Raw genomic sequence first — 17707 nt, 5'->3', positions numbered from 1 at the left:
TGTTATTAACATCAGGTTCCTATGAAACATTTTGTTGTGTTCCATTTTTTTATCCTCTCAGAATGACAGACTAAAATGTAAACTGGCCATTCGTATCTCGTTTTCTAATAGAGAATGGAAGTCCAGGTTCTCTGATGTGCTATTGCCAAACAAACAATTGCTCCGCGTAAAATAACAGCACAAAACAAAGACAATTTTGTGTGATAGCTGTAATTCTTTTTGTTGTTTATACTATGTTTCTCTTTGCATATTCGGTTTTAGGAAATGTATTGTGCCATGTCTGGCGCATTTAAATATTGTTCGTTAATTTTAAAATAAGTTACTCCATTGCTAGTATAAATTCGAATCACAACTGTAAACGAACTCACAACTGATGATGATCGTTGAACGATCGAAACATGTCTTTTTACAAACTCAAAGTGGTTGTCCATTTTTTCAAAAAATGGAGAAGTGCTTTATTGTTTTTTAAAACCAAACTTAAAACCTTCACGGGTAACTTGAAAGCGTTTTGATGCATAATTATCTAGACTTGCGATCTGCATCAAAGAGCGTTCAACAAGAAGAAACAAAGCCTTTTAATCTTCTATTACAATGGGATCCCGCCCTACGACCACTTTTTTGTGCCGCGAACGAATTGGAAAGTCCAGTTATAGTTCCTTGATTTTACAACCTCGTTATTACGACCATATTTTCACGGCCCGATGGTGGTCGTATTAACGGGGTTCCGCCTTATTTCATTTTAAACATTGCTGTGAAGTACATGGTCGGTGAAACATGTAGTGTTCACCATGTCGCAAATGTGGAAAAAAGAAAAACTCTGAGTCGATCCCATGCCCTTCCTCATAAACAGGTCGGACGTTCTAACCACTGAGTGTTCTTAAGAGACTCGTGGAAAGCCAGATCATTTATGACAATCTCTTATTCTCGACCTATCCCGCTATGATAAATCAATTTACATGCTCAATGGCCTACGAGCAAGCTCGCCTTCTTGTTCCTTGACCCCGCCTAGGTAAGCTCACTCACACACGACCAACTACGCCCTCATGAAACTGTACAGTAGCGACATTATGTAGTCTTACTATGATAAAAAGTGCAATTCATAGGAGGCAGCGTGGTCGAGTGGTTAGGGCGTAAGACTTGGAATAAGGAAGTCCCTGGAGTTGTTTCTGGGTAGCCCCGGGTTCAACTCCTCGGCTTTGTTTGTCAATAGCCAGCTGGTCTGCCTCCTGCCAGCTGGGATTCTTAACCATGTTATGTTCTATTTGAAATAATTATTTGTTTCTTCCTGTTTTGTTTTATTATCCCTGAAAAGCCCCAGGAGGATTATTATGCGCAGTAAAACTATCTATATGCACAGTATAACAAGCACCACAGGGCGCGTAGCGTAACCTGTTTGCCAAGCGAAACTTAAAATAGCACGTGAATAAATCAGCAAATAAATATTATTATTATTATTATTATTATTATTATTATTATTATTATTGCTGTTGTTGTTGTTGTTAATATTATTGAACGAGTGAGCATTGTTTAGCTCGGAAAATGGTGAGCTTTAATATATTAAAAAAAATTGTATGAATATCTTGGCTTTTGACATTCCAGGACAATGATGCTAGACTCTTTAATTGCCTCCCAAAAGTTATTAGAAAATGCAAAAATTACAGTTTTTTCCTGAGACTGTCCAAGACTTTACTGCACTTTAATATTTGCTTACTTGTGTTTCAATTTTCCATTAACTACATGGGTAACTTAATATAAAAAGTAATAAATATTAGATGTGTCTATTTTGTGCTTGGTAAATTTTGCTAGACTGAGATTACGACTAGGAGCACTTCGTAATGTAAATCTAGCCATCAAGTAGTGATTATTGGCTGATATTTGTTTGTTTTTGTTCTCATTTTCGTTGTTCCTTCTCTGATGTCAAAAGATTGAAGTCCAAATGCAGAAATAAAAGTTTCATTCCCACTCTTAACTGACCTTCATCAAACATAATTACACATCACGCACATTTAAAAACAAAAGTTACCATTTATTTACACCTCACTACATGGTATATTACAAATCTACTTGCAAGTAAATATTAATTTACTTATGTCACAAAACATTCTGTCCTTTGTAATGTTAATTTCATTACACTGACATGCTAAAAACATTCCAAAAGAGTGAAATCACTTGAAAATATATTGTAGAACAGATTTATTTGCAATTACTTGTTTCACTCTACAATGTGCTAATTTTCCTAAACCGCCTGTTTAACAACATTCAGCTACTTACAGTAAATTATATAAGACACAATAAATTTAAGAAGTAATGTCGGCCTTTTGAGCCCCTAAAAAACATTTCATTAACAAAATCTATGTTACAGTAATAATACTTATAGTGTAGATATAGGAGAATGCAATAAATGTCACAACATATGTGTTTTAAACTGCTCAACAAGTCATTCGTTTACAAAATCTCTGTTGCCCAAGAAAAACAATCAAATAAAAGACATCATTTGAGATGTAACCTGCTACTGGCCTCTAGAAAACGCTACAAATATAATTATTTCTCAAAATCGTCTTCTTACAAAAATCTAGAAATTTCTGAATCAACAATGAGTATTTACTCGATGTTGTTTCACAGGTGAGATATTATATGAGCTTAAATATCTGGATTCGGTTGTTTAACCTGTCAGACACAACTATCCTCCCATCACTAAGATTTGCTGTAGACACAGGATAATCAAACTGTCCATTCCCACCGCCTTCTGTTCCAAAATGTGTTACAAACTTTCCGCTCAGCTCGAACACCTGAACCCTGTGATTTCCTGAATCACAAACCATCAGATGTCCCTCTCTGTTAACCGACAAGTAACGAGGAGAATTCAACTCACCCTCTTTGTTCCCCTTCTTACCGAATTTAAACACAAAATTTCACTCCAGATCAAACACTTTAATATAGTGTTCACTCCCGTCTGAGACTATAAAATATTGCTCCGTCTGGATACAGTGATAGGGAAGGGACAAAGAGCCTTGTCCGCCAAATTTACGTTTGAACTGCCCATGAGGGGAAAATATCTTAATTGTTTGGTGACCTTTACCAGCCACAATAATATCACCATTACTGATGACAGATAAACCTTCAGGATTGTAAAGCTGGTGATCAAGGTTTCCTTTCTCACCAAACTTAGTAAGAAACTTACCATTTCTACTAAATACTTGGACCCTGTTGTTATTTTCGTCCGCCACTATAATGTTGCCATTGCTATCAAATGCTATCCCTGTAGGGTAGTTAAATTCACCCTGATTTCGTCCCCTTCTCCCAAACGATCTTAAGTTGGGTACCGTCACTACTGAATACCGAAACCCTACAGTTATTGAAGTCAGTTACTGCAATTTCATTTCGATTGTTCACTGCCACTCCCCATGGGAAATTAAGCTTTCCAACAGACTCACCGAATTCTCCAAAAGATAGCACAGGTCTGAACCGTCTGGTTTGGGTCTTAACCTCAAAAGAACTGCCACGGACATGTTTTCCTTCAAACCCACTAATTGCTTTAATGTTTTCTTTTCCTTCTGCACCTGATTGCTGTTTCTTAATTTTGTTAAAAACAGTTTTTACAGAACCTACCCCTTTAGTGTTTAGCATGCTTAGTAGATCTTTATCCTCAGTAAAATGAAACCGAGGGATGCGTTCAACGTCACTTTTACCTTGGGCTCCTTGTTCCTGAAGGATTGTGTCAAATGTTTCATTAAATCCCAGTATTTCAGCGCTGGAGCTTCGTCTCAAAAGTTGTCTGGTTTCCTCGATGGCTGATTCAATTATCTGAAGTTGATTTTCAGCTTCGCCTTTTCTCAGCACGAAACACTCGAGCGATTCTTTCGCTTGGTTATCAACTGCGCCAAAAATGTCCTGCTTCCTCGCTTCAATGATTGCCATCATCTGATCTGCAGTCGCCTGCACTTTGCTTTTTACGTCAGTTACTTGCACCTGAACATCAATGCTGCTTTGGTCGAGTTTACTGATTTCATTTCTCTTTTCCTCTGCTTTCTCGTCAAGCGATTTAATCAGAGACCCTATTCGTAGCCTGTGTTCATTTGCTCCATCTTCCAGAAGCACTTTGGCGTGACCTTCGTGGAGTGTTACAACACAGGCGTTGCAAATGGCGGCTTTACAGTTCTTGCAAAAGTACTTTAGCGCTTCGTTTTCGTGGCGTTTAATCTGGCAAAACGCCGGTCGCTTTGGAACATCTTCAATATCCTGATCTTGAAAGTCTTTTATCGCCAACACTCGGTGTTCTTTATTTGCTCGGATTATATTATGTGCCGTGATGCACTCTCCACACCAGAAGGCGCAACACTGGAAACAGTAGAAACAGTTAGCGCTTCTCTTGTCGCAGTTTCCGCATTTCACGCCAGTGGTGTTGCACTCTCTAATGGCCAAAACATCCAGGAGGCTGTTTATTCTGAAGTTGGTGGGAAACTCGCTGGGATTTCCACTACCTGGAATCCTAATTTCCTTGCGACATTCTGGACATGATATGACATCTCGACTTGGACTGGTTCGATGAATCCCGTTCAGACATTTAAGACAGAAGCTGTGCAAGCAAGGTAGCTGTTTTGGCTCGGTAAAGGGGCACATACACACAGAACAGGATACTTCATCATGAAGATTATCGAGCAAAGTCGTTATATCCATAATGAACTATGAGGAGGCGAAGCGAAGGTTTGGAATTCAAACTGATGCAGTTGAGAGATCAATCAGTGTAGTTTTGTATGGTGACGGGATGTTATTTCTTATCATACCGGTATTGACCAATCACAGAGCGGTCACTACATTGTTTTGACATCGAAAAATAATGGTTTCAAAAATATCCTGAATTTCTAGGAATTGTTTATTATGCGCGCAAGAAAGCATGACCTTTTAAGAAGCTCTCAAGATGTTTTCAAATCAGATTGCCTTAGGGCAATTGAGTGATTTAATTTTCTGCGTCGGTTTTCCTTTAGACTCGTGAGTTTTTAACCTGGCTTTCTTTTTGCCCCAGCAGGGGCGTAAATGAGACTTTAAGTCAACCAAGAAAAAGGTTTTGATTTCCAATATCACGCTGTCGAAACACGGAATGAAATCGAGCTTCTTGAAATGCACACAATCTTTTTAGTATCTATCAAAGCTTGTTTGACAGAAACGCGTTTGTTGTTGCAGGAAATGGTTATTCAGGTAGCCTGTGAACAAAATCCTTGGTGGGAAGTACGGTGAAAAGAAGAGCCCCTCTCCGGGCGGCCTTCCTTCTCAACCCGTTAGCGTAGGAAAACCATTACAAAACCGTGCATTGAATTGGCTTTCCAGGGCATGTATATAACTGAAGGTTTATTTCATGATAAGAGAAATATATTATTTGTTCTATTTATTGCTGATTAGATCATTTACGGAATAGGATTCGGTGCTTTTATTTTCGTTACGCAAAAAAAGAGTTCCTGATTTTTACAGTACTGTATATGTAACACTTCACAAGAGTAGTATAGGATATGATGGTATAGGCGCATTTTCCGAAATTGCGACAAAAAAATTGCGCCAAGAAATTGAGCCAAAAAATTGCGACAAAAAATAGCAAAAGTATTGCATTTTAGACTCATTTACAAGCGAAAACATGGACACCGCAAACCTGCAAATAGCAAAAGTATTGCATTTTAAAGCAAATAATTTCCCAAGGTCAAATCCAAAAAGGCTTAAAGAGAAACCGCTTATATATAATATGGAGAAAATTCCAGAAAAAAAATCTAATCATATATATATGGATTCATTGGAAAAATTATCAAAATCTGAATTATTACAAATTATTTTTAAGCAGAATGAGAATGTTGCTGCATTAACGAAACAAGTGCAACAATTAATCGAACTAAACAAACCAGTTCCAGCTCCTCGCACTAAAGTTGCTTCAAAAATTATGGAGCGACCTATTCCAGAACCACGTAAAAATGTCAAGCAAATGATTAAAGAATATGAGGAAAATATTAAGCCAGTTCCACCTCCCCGAACTAAAATAAAGCAAGTGAATAAAGCTTTGAAAGGTTTTACTGAATCATATGAGGTTAATATAATAGATAAAACAGACCCTTTAGTTCAATTACAGAAAACAAGACAAAAACTAGGATTTTATATCAAAAACATATTAGAATCCATGAAAGGTTTGAAGTTTATTGAAACTCTAAAAGTAGAATTTGAGAAAACAACAGGTGATGTATTTATATCCAAGGAAGCCTATTTTAACAGTAAGGCTCAAACAATTATCAACCAAACAGAAATTGCTGAAGCACTAAAATTGGCTGCAGAAGAAATCTTGAATAAGATAGCTAAATGGATATCAGAGGGTTCAGGATGGGTCATTAAATCAATCAACAATCATTATATAAATATTGTACATTATCAACCAACAAAGGGTTCATCATATCTGAAACTACCAATTGAATTACAACACCCTCGTAAAGGATTAATTAATCTGCAGAATAAAGACAATGAATGTTTTAGATGGTGTCATGTGAGGCATCTATGTCCAATGGATAAAGACCCACAGCGTATTAAAAAATCAGATAGAAAATTCATCGAAAATCTTAATTATGATGGAATTGAATTTCCTGTATCCATCAAGGTGATAAATAAAATTGAATTACAAAATAAAATCAATATCAATGTTTTTGGTTATGAGAATAAGCAACCATATCCATTATTTGTCTCAAAAGAAAAGTTTGAAGATCATATGGAATTATTGCTTATATCTGAAAATGAGAATAAACATTTTGTGTACATCAAAGATTTTAATAGATTTATGTTTAACAAAACCAAGCATGAAAATAAGAAACATTTTTGCATGCATTGTTTGCAATGTTTTAGCACGAAAGATGTGCTTGATGTCCATAGAAAAAACTGTATTGCAATAAATGGAGAACAAGCTATTAAAATGCCAAGTAAAGATAACAACATTTTACAATATAACCATTACCACAAGCAATTACCTGCTCCATTTGTAATATATGCCGACTTTGAAGCTTTAACAGAGAAGATACATGGTTGCCAGCGGAATAATGATAAATCTTTTACAGATGCCTATCAAAAGCATACAGATTGTGGATATGGGTATAAAGTTGTTTGTTGTTACGATGATAAGTATACCAAGGATGTTCAATATTATAGAGGTGAAAATGCTGTTTACAAATTTTTAGAACAAATGTTAGAAGAAGTACGTTACTGCAAAAACATTGTCAAATACAAATTCAACAAGCCATTGAAAATGACTAATGTTGATGAAGAACAATTTAAAAAAGCTGATAAGTGTCATATTTGTGGTATATTGTATAATTACAAAGATATAAGAGTCAGGGACCATTGTCATATTACAGGTTTGTTTAGAGGTTCAGCACATCAAGATTGCAATTTGTCGTTTAAACTCACTGGTAAGATACCTGTGGTTTTTCATAATCTGAGAGGATACGATAGTCATTTCATAATGCAGCAGATTGGTGAAATTGTTAAAAAACATACATATGTGAATGGAAAAGGCGAGGAGTGTCAAATGAATGTCAATGCAATTCCAAATAACATGGAAAAATATATGGCTGTTATGTTGGGAAATAGTTTGGTATTTATTGACAGTTTTCAGTTTATGAGCCAATCACTTGCTAATCTTGTTAACAATCTTCCAAAAGATGCTTTGAAATACACGAGAGAATTTTTCAAAAAGGATAAATATTTCAATTTGATGACGAAGAAAGGTGTATACCCATATGATTACATGGATAGCTTTGATAAGTTTGAAATGACTGAATTACCATCAAAAGAAGAGTTTTATAGTCAATTGAATAATGAGCATATTTCAGATGAAGATTATGACCATGCAAAAAAAGTTTGGAAAACCTTTAAAATAGAAAATATGGGAGTATATCACGATCTTTACTTAAACAGTGACATACTTTTATTAGCAGATGTTTTTGAAAATTTCAGGAAAACGTGTTTGGAATATTATAAGTTAGATCCATGTCATTATTTCACAAGTCCGGGTTTGAGTTGGGATGCTATGTTAAAAATGACTGGTATCAAATTAGAACTTATGACTGATATTGATATGTTCCAATTTATTGAAAAAGGTCTAAGAGGTGGTACCAGTTACATTGCTAATCGATATGGAAAAGCAAATAATCCCTACATGAAAGAGTATGATGAAAAAGAACCATCTTCTTATATCATGTATCTTGATGCAAATAATTTATATGGTTGGGCTATGTCGCAATATCTTCCAACAGGTGGTTTTAAATGGATGTCTCAAAATAAAATCGATGAACTTGACTTAGCTAAGTATGATTCCTCATCAAAAAAGGGATTAATATTGGAAGTTGATTTGGATTATCCTACCTCACTACATGATCTTCATAATGATTTTCCATTAGCACCAGAACAAGTTTGTGTAAAAGAGAATATGTTGTCGAATTATTGTAGTACGATAAAAGAAAAGTATAATATTTCCATTGGTCAGGTTCATAAATTAATTCCAACTTTGTCTGAAAAACGTAACTATGTATTACATTACAGAAATTTGCATTTATATCTTGATCTAGGTTTGAAAATAACCAAGGTTTATAGAGTACTTGAATTTGATCAATCACCATGGCTAAAACAATACATAGATTTCAACACTCTTAAAAGAACTAATGCCAAAAATAGTTTTGAAAAAGATTTCTTTAAACTTATGAATAATAGTGTATTTGGAAAAACAATGGAAAACCTCAGAAAAAGAGTTGATGTAAGGTTAGTCACTGATGAAAAGAAACTTGTTCAATTAACATCAAAACCAACCTATGTTTCAAGTAAAATTTTCAACGAGAATCTTGTGGCTGTTCATAAGATCAAAGAGACATTAACCTTAAATAGACCAGCATATGTTGGGATGTGTATTCTAGATATAAGTAAAACACTAATATATGATTTTCATTATAACTACATCAAATCCAAATACGGAAACAGAGCAAAATTATTATTTACAGACACTGATTCTCTAACGTATGAAATTCAAACAGAAGATTCCTACAAAGATTTTTGGAACGACAAAGATAAATTTGATAACAGTGATTATCCAGAAGATAGTCCATTTTATGATGCTAGTAATAAAAAGGTAATAGGTAAGTTTAAAGATGAAGCGGCTGGCAAACCGATAACAGAATTCATTGGTTTGCGTAGTAAAATGTATTCATACACCAAAGATGATGGCACAAACAATAAAACTGCAAAAGGTATTGCAAAAAATGTGATTAAAAAAGTCATCAAACATGAGGATTACAAAAATATATTATTCAACAACGAGCAAATGTATCATAACATGAAAACGATCAGAAGTGATTTGCATATTCTCAAGAGTTTTTCACTAAACAAAGTTTCATTGTCATGTTTTGATGATAAAAGGTATATACTTGATGATGGCATAAATAGTTATGCATATGGTCACTACCGAATAAAAGAAGCAGGAGATTGAATCACCAGTATATGCTAGATCAATTTTTCAAAGAATCAATAACATATTCAATTAATAATTTAATTTTTCGATTTTTCAAAGGTTGTAAACATTCACATATTTTAATCAATGTTGAGAAAAAGCCATTTTCTCCACTTATGAATTTTTCTTTCAAATATTTTAAATGATGTTCAGTGATATATCCGATAATAGTTCCATCATTTTTATAATTATAATATATCAACATATTATCAAATATTTCTGAATTAGATTGGCGATTATATTCATAACATTTGTATAATAATTCGATGTAAAGATCACTCATATAATAATAATGTAGATTTCATTTTTTATACGGTTTAAAGAATTGTCACTATTATAAAATATGATAGAAATTTCTGATAAAAAACGTGATTATTCGTTTGTGGCAAATAATCATACCAATAAAAAATTTGTGAAAGCCATCAATTGTAGTAATAATGAGGTGACATACTTTAATAGTATGTATGCTATTCAACAATATCTTGGTATTAATGCAGGGATAGTAAAAATGGTTTGCGAAGGTATTAACCACTGCAAAACTGGAATTTCCAAAAAGAATGGTATTTCTTACAAATTTGAATATGTGAAAAAAGAAGATATGCCAGATGATTATATCAAATCATCAAGAACAGGAGAAAAAAGAATGAGATTATTAAGCGATGAAGAAAAATGGGCTGAAAGAACATATACCTGTGAATGTGGTCAAACAATGAAAAATCAATATAAAAATTATCATAGAAAAAAATGTGGAGAAAGAAAATAGCTATTTTTTAAAGTTTATTCGAAGACACATTTTATTACAGTTATTAAATTTCAAAAGATGGTGATAATTCATTTTATCCCTCATCTTCATTAGTTTCATCATCAGATGAATTATCAGAAGAATCAATGGAAGAATCAGAATACTCATTAAAAAAAATGTATTTTTTAGAGAACATATTAGAATCAGAATAATCATTAATTTCAGTATCGTAAATTGAACTTTTTGTTTCAGTTACTTTATCATAAATTTTCTTATAGTCGAGATCACTACTATATTTAATCATGTATAATAATTTATTTTTCCAATAAGGATCATAAAATGGTTTTTTATTTGATGGCATGTCGGCAAGATCATTTAATTCATCAATATCTTCAATGATACACTCCCAGTTGTATGCGTCATCATGTGAATATGCCAGTTCATTGAAAAGTTTTTTTTTCCAATCTATATTATCCATATATGATATATGATATATTAATTTCTGTTTAAACCATTAAATTCTTCAACGGTATCCAAGAATTAAAGTCATCACTATATCCTTTCCATTTCACTAAAGCTTGTTTTTTCTTGTGATCTTTCCGGATGACTTTGTCTATTCTAAATACCTCTTGTTTTGCTTTCAACAATTCAGCTTCATAAAAGCTGCCTTGTATCTCTTCATCATTGAGATCTTTCAGTTTGTAAGTGATCGGATTGGTGTATTGGATTTTGTCGATAATGAACACTTCTTCAGTCCAATTTGGTGTATAACCTTTATCAAATACCTTTCTTTTATACTTTGATATCCTAACCTTGTCACCTACTTTAAACTTAGGTAATTTTGGTTGCTTCATATCACCATATAGGTTGAAGTAAACAGTTCCTTTATTTTTCTTTTTTCTGGCTTCTGTTGGTGTCATTTTGATTGAACTGTGTTTAGACATATTATACTGTTTCAACAACATGGGTAATATATCCAGGTACATTGTATTGCCTTGGGCAGTGAACTGCTTCCACATCTTGGTTTTGATTGTTCTATTCCATCTTTCCACCACTGATGATTTTTCTTCATTTTCTGTTGAATAGAGTTTTATGTTGTGTTTATGGAGTAAGTCTTTCATATGTTTGTTGTAGAACTCTGAGCCTTTGTCAGTCCATAGATACTCTGGTTTATCCCCTTCTTTGAAAATCTGTTGGAATGCTTGGGTTACAGTTTCACCTTTCTTATCTTTTAACGGAACAATCCAGCCGTATTTACTGAAGATATCTATAACCATGAGAAGATACTTATAACCTTTGTTCCATTTACTCAACTGTTGCATTTCAACAAGATCAGCAGCCCATATTTCATCAACATGATTAACAATAACACGCCGTCGAGTAAAGTTACGCTTTATGGGTTTATGCAGTTCATCAGCTAATGTTTCTTGCCAGTTTTTACTCGACGGCTTTTGGCGTTTTTTGAAGCTCCAAGTCCAAGCTTTTTTTTTGTGGCTATTGCAGCTTGAGCTAAGCTTGTACCCCAAGGTCTTTCACGATAAGGTATTTCAGATATTCTTTGTAGCATAATATCATCAGCTGCGTGTTTATCGGATAATGATCTAGCATTACCATAATCTATATCATGTTGTTGGCAAATAGCATCTAGTTTATTTATTGGTTCTCGATAATTGGGATCATTTGATGCTAATCTTTCTTCTAATTTTGTGCCAGGTCCACAATAATTGTATTTTTTCCCCTTAGGAGTTATCATATGTAATTCTCCAAGTTTGGATAGTTGTTTTTGAAGATCGAAACCACTCCCATCGAGATCCTTTCTGTCAGTAACATATTTTTTATTAGGACGTACTTTGGTAGATAATTGATCAAGCATTTCAGAACCTGTCTTCTTTATAAAAGGAGTAGCTTTTTCTAAAGCATAATCAAGAGCCTTCTTTTGTAGCTTGGGATTTCTCAATGCTTCAGATCCGTAATATCTACCCATTTCTACAGCCTTTTTACCCAACCATGGGATACCATGTTGAATTAACATATCAGTACCAGTTGATGCTAAAGTATCCATTATGCCCGCCCCTTTGTGCGGGCTGCTCCGTTTCCCTGATTTTGTTTAACGAATTTGGTTTTTTTTATCCCGCATTCTGCACAAGTACAAAAAAACATTAATCTATTATTTTTTGTTTGGAAATAACCAGAAGGTTCAACACATTCAGTTTGTTTTTTCTGTTTAACACAATACGATTTTACCATTTATACATATATATTACACAATATTTTTGAAATAATTTATAATGAATTCATGATTATCACTATCAGTAGTATTCAAATGTAAATTGGAATTATGAATTGTTTCTAGAATCGATTTTCCTTTTTGTCTTTCAAGCAGATAATAGAGACACCAATATCCACATAATACAGAATCTCGATCTTGAATTTCATCTGATGAATATATCAAAGGTTTACCACTTGTTGCAAGATATTTTTCCACTTCTTTTGGCATAGGTAATCCGAAGCTGTCAAAATATTCAGCATATTTGTTTCCATTTCGATATGCAACCCAATGTGTGCCTGATCCGATATAATCATCAAGATTTATGATCCCCACTTCATTGTTTCTGATGGACATGGGTAATTTATCTTTGCTGAAAACTCCTCTGAAATATTTGATACCAAGCTGTTTAACCCAATTATTAAGATCAAAATTGCTAAGCGGAGTATTAATAAATTCTACAAGATATCCCCGATTAGTGGAATGTTTTTGAAAGGACTGTTTTTTCCCAGTAGTAACCCTTTTCCTTTTTTGGAGGTTTTTTTTTTTACTCCCATGCCTATGGGTTGTTTCCAAGTACCATAAAATGGAGGTGGTCTATAATCAGCCGGAAGAACCAAACCACCATTGGTATTTTTTGGAACATAAACTGGTACAGACCGTCTCAATCTCTCTCTATCCACTTGTAAACCTTTTCCTGTCAATGCATTCAACAATAAAGGAACGCCAATTGAAGCCAATAATGTACCCAAGAAACCACCTGATTGACTCTTTGTCGGTTTGATAACAATCTGTCCACCAGTATGAATTGCATTAACGATTTGTTTCTTTTGTTCATTTGTCAACCAATCTTTATACTTTATCAATTGATCAACTTTGTTTTGTGGAATTAAGAACCCACCAACCTGTTTTCCTTTTCCAAATATCTTATCAACACCAAGACTGGCAAGACCAGATAATGCTCCTGTAGCCAGTGGACCAGCAGCTTTTGAAGCAAGACTTGTTACAGCTGGAAGTGCCCTCGCACCAAGACTGAATAATGATGACCAAAGGCTCCCTCCCATTTTGACTGCTTTTCGTATCTGTGTTTTTGATATTTTAATGTCAGAACCAGCGCCATTTGCCATTGATTTTCGTAATCTATTTATTTGGGTTTTGGTTAACATAAGTTGGTCAGGTCCATTTAGTTCATCATGTGATAATCTGATTGTTATTGCTGAATTATTTCTCAATGCTTTTGCTAATTTTTGTTTTTGTCCTTGAGACAATTTTACACCATGTGAATGATAGCTAGTCATATCTTATATATGATATGTGTAGATAAAATTATATTTATCTGAATAAAAGCTTGCCGTCTTTCTGCACAAGTTCAGCATCTTGTTCGTATAAAGTAAGGGCATAAATTGAATAGTTTGCATTTGTGGCACCTGATAGTTCATAATGAAATACCAGTTTCGTTGTTCCATCTCTAATATCCGTCTTTTGTTTTGTTAGATCAAAGTATAAAAACCCGAATAATGATTTGAAATTAGATGTATTCAAAAGTGTACCTTGTCCATATTCATTGTTTCCATGAACATACTTTAGCACATCTCGGTAAACACGTGTCATATCAGTTGATGGGTTGTAGTGCACATCAGGATATTCATTACCATTTGCAACAACCAGATGAGCAGATGATAGTGCTCGATCATTAGCAACATTGAATGTGTTGTACAAGAAAGGATTAGTCGTTTGTGCACCAATATTGGCATCATTGATGATGAACACAAACACATGTCTTGGTCGTTCGATGCCAGTTGATATTGTAAATATACCAGATCGTAGTCTAGTACTGTTTGATCGTTCGATGTTCTCACGTAGATATGTCCATTTATGTGGTTTCATAAACTGATCAATGTATAATGATTGTCCTTCTGAATTGAAAGTTATTCTTGGCACAACTAGTTGCATCCTCATTATCATAACACGGCACGCAGCCCCAGCTTGCCAAATAAGATTATTATCTGATTCAATTTGTAGATTTATTTCCAATTTTGTTGAAGGAAGAAGTTCATCTCGTAGTGCCTCAAAAAATGAATAACGATTAAGAGTAATTTCTGTTGTAACATCTGCTGATAAACCCAAAAGTGCTTTTCTTGCAGCAAACCCTTTATTGTAATTTGCCTGAGCAGGTCTTTCTTCAGCGTGCCGTTTTGTATCCAAATAAAATAATTCATTGGTTGCTGTTGATTGGGCGTATTCTTGACTGTATTCTAACAAATTTTTGATATTAACTGCTTGATTTGCATCGTTACAGTCATAAACTTTCCGACCATTTAGTTTAACATCAAAGTTGTTGATGAATGAATGGGATCCATTAACAATCCCATTATGATCCTCAGCCGCAATATTAGCGTTAGCCATTGTTTGTACTTTGAAGGTCATTGAGATTCTGGCATTATACCAGTCGAAAGGTGTCACCTCACCTGTGTTGTCAACCACAAACCTATATCCATTCTTCTTTTGAGAATTGTCGTTTCCTGGATCACCAGTATTCAGCGGTGTTTCAAGATCGAAAAAGACATCTTCATAACGTTCAAAATATTTTGGATTCCTGAATGATTTCATTATACTATTATATTACACAATTTTCCTCCTTCTGATTTTCCCACCAGATATTATCTGATTCACTCGATCTGCTATTTCCATATCAGAAAGTTGTTTTGTCACCTTTGGCTGAGTGGACATGCTAGTAGGTGACAAAATTGAGGGTTGTTTTTTACTCAATAACTGAACTATCTTATCTCCGGCTTTATTTCCAATATGCTCTCCAGTTTTTGTAACAGCCTTTGTAGCTGCTGTTTTAACTCCTTTTTTAGCTAATTCTTTGGTTGTTTTTCCGAATAATTTTGATGCAATTGATGTAAATATATTCCCACCAACAATTGATTCATCATAAATATTCTTTCTAACATAACGACCCATTTCTGGGTCAAATCTTCTTTTGAATTCACTTTGTCTCATTATACAATTTCATTACACAAAACTTGAACGTAGAATTAAACTCATAAACCAATCTATATTATTTAAATCAATGGGTCTGTTTAATGCATCCGTTACCGTTATTCTGATTTCGGATATAATATTCTTTGATACTGGACTGAATAAAGCTCTTTTCGGCTCAAAAGTAAATGGAAATGATCTTCTTAAATTATCTGTTGGAATCATTATTAATGTATTTGTTAATACTCCATCGCTAATACTGTCAGTTATAAGATCACAATTTATGTTTATGACATCAATACTATTGGTTATATTTGGAAGTTTGCTGCTATATTCAGTCTGTGTTATTATTTTGGGCTCAAAACCGATCAGATCACCGAATTTTGAATTGGATATATCTAATCTCCATTTATTTCCAAGTTCGACAACGACACGATAACTTGATAAAACAAAATACAGTTTGACAGCTACACCATTAGCTGGTTGATCATCGTTTTGTTTAATGGCTTGTGTAATATAATTATTGAGATCATCATAACTGTACATACCATCAACAAATGTGATTGTTTCCCAATTGGCTCCACTATCTTTGGAGTATTTGATTTTATTATTGTTGTTTTTATTATTGATATTATGCCATGAATAAGTCATTGACACACGATTAACTGCTAGTTCATGTTTCATATTGCTGTCAAGATAAATTGGTGGATTAAACTTGATTGAAAAGTCTTCAGGCTGACTCCTACCTATTTTTTGACGATTAACGGATGATATCTTTATTTCTCGTTCTTGCATATATATCATCACATTACATAATTCTTCAACAGCTCAATGAGTTGTTTATTGGAAATCATACCTAGTTGATTCAATTTATGGGCTATCTGTGAAAATTCATTTTTAACGGAGTTATTCCCAGCTAGTATACTTCCACCAAGTAATTCCATTCTGTCAAGTAGGTCATTTATATTATTGAAATAGACAACTCCTGATCCTATTTTTTTGAACTTATTACTGGTTTTATGGATTGGAATTTCACTCAGTTGGTTTAATTCATTGAAAACCATTTTGGCTATATCACTGTATTTCTTTTTTGAATTGAATCTCTTTGTGAGGAGATCAATGGTGTCAAAATCAACCTTCTTATCAAGCACTTTTTGTCCATCTTTTGATGCAATAAGACGTAATTGTCCCATCAATTTGGGGATATCAATCATGAGACCACCATACTGACCATATTGATTTATCTTATACGCATTCCGCTTTGGTTGTGTATGCAAGCCTTCACCACTGAGGGTTTTGAGACCTTCTGGTAAAATTATAATTCGATCTCTGTATTTTTGTAACGTTTTGATATCTTTGGTTAACATATCGATTTCATCTTGATTTTTTTGTTTCAATTTTTTTGTTCTTGATAAACGACCTTTTTGTCGACCTAGATCCTTCAAGTCTTCACCGATTAATTCATAATAAGTTTCGAAATCTTCATCACCCTTTTTCATTTTTTCCAACAATGAACTAGGTGGAACTAGATCATATTTCTTTAAAATTTTAATCTCATCAGAAGTAAATCCTTCGTCTAAATTCGATTTGAAACCAGACGTCATCATTTCTGGTTTGTAACCGATTTGCATTTTCGTTGCTTGTTGTGGTTGTTTTGGTTGTGGTGGTTGAATTGCCGACATCTCAATGTTCTCCAGTCCTGATGTTATAGCTTTTTGGTTTTCCTGCAGCTGCTTGATCAATTTGTCTTGTTTGGCATCAATTGCTTGTTTTGTCTCTTCCTGAGCTTTAATTATTGGTTTGAACGTTTCTGATAAACCCTGTTGTAAATCTTGTTTATTATGCTTGTATTCCTTCAACGTGTCTCTTACCTCTTTAGTTAAAATTCCAGCCTTAATCTTGGCTTTAGATATTTGTTTTAATCTTTGTAAGTCCATTATACTATTCGCTTACATAAACTTATCTAAACTTATCTAAACTTATCTAAACTTATCTAAACTTATCTTTCAGAAATCATATACAAATCCATCATTTTTATTGTCTAATAAAATAGTATAATGGATATACCAAACTATGACAATGAAAATGAAAACAATAATTTCAAACGTCTGTATGGATTTATGCCTAATGATACATTTAGAATGCTTATATGCGGTAATTCTGGTTCGGGTAAAACTAACCTTCTTTATCACATGCT

At 33.8% G+C, this 17707-nt stretch overlaps 5 protein-coding genes and 1 pseudogene across 6 annotated transcripts in view; 2 read left to right on the top strand and 4 right to left on the bottom strand.

Annotated features, from left to right (window-relative positions):
- The window catches only part of LOC146461372 (uncharacterized), a 68050-nt gene that overhangs the window by 4848 nt on the left and 45495 nt on the right, over positions 1-17707 (bottom strand). The window lies entirely within an intron of this gene.
- The window catches only part of LOC146461375 (uncharacterized), a 92313-nt gene that overhangs the window by 44825 nt on the left and 29781 nt on the right, over positions 1-17707 (top strand). The window lies entirely within an intron of this gene.
- LOC146461377 (E3 ubiquitin-protein ligase TRIM71-like) overlaps positions 1-17707 on the bottom strand; it is a 39688-nt gene that overhangs the window by 4848 nt on the left and 17133 nt on the right. The window lies entirely within an intron of this gene.
- LOC146461378 (uncharacterized) overlaps positions 1-17707 on the top strand; it is a 69134-nt gene that overhangs the window by 43153 nt on the left and 8274 nt on the right. The gene's annotated exons all lie outside the window — the stretch shown is intronic.
- On the bottom strand, positions 2002-4726 carry LOC146461379 (E3 ubiquitin-protein ligase TRIM71-like; annotated as a pseudogene).
- The window catches only part of LOC146461376 (E3 ubiquitin-protein ligase TRIM71-like), a 40709-nt gene continuing 25003 nt past the window's right edge, over positions 2002-17707 (bottom strand). Inside the window, exon 3 of the mRNA XM_085087015.1 lies at positions 2002-2604. The gene's annotated coding sequence lies outside the window, so the exon portion shown is untranslated. The remainder of the gene's footprint in view (positions 2605-17707) is intronic.

This window comes from Pavona decussata, unplaced genomic scaffold (genome assembly GCF_977016875.1).
Source record: "Pavona decussata unplaced genomic scaffold, jaPavDecu1.1 SCAFFOLD_199, whole genome shotgun sequence".
Lineage (NCBI taxonomy): Eukaryota > Metazoa > Cnidaria > Anthozoa > Scleractinia > Agariciidae > Pavona > Pavona decussata.
This window is presented reverse-complemented; position numbering and strand designations above follow the sequence as displayed.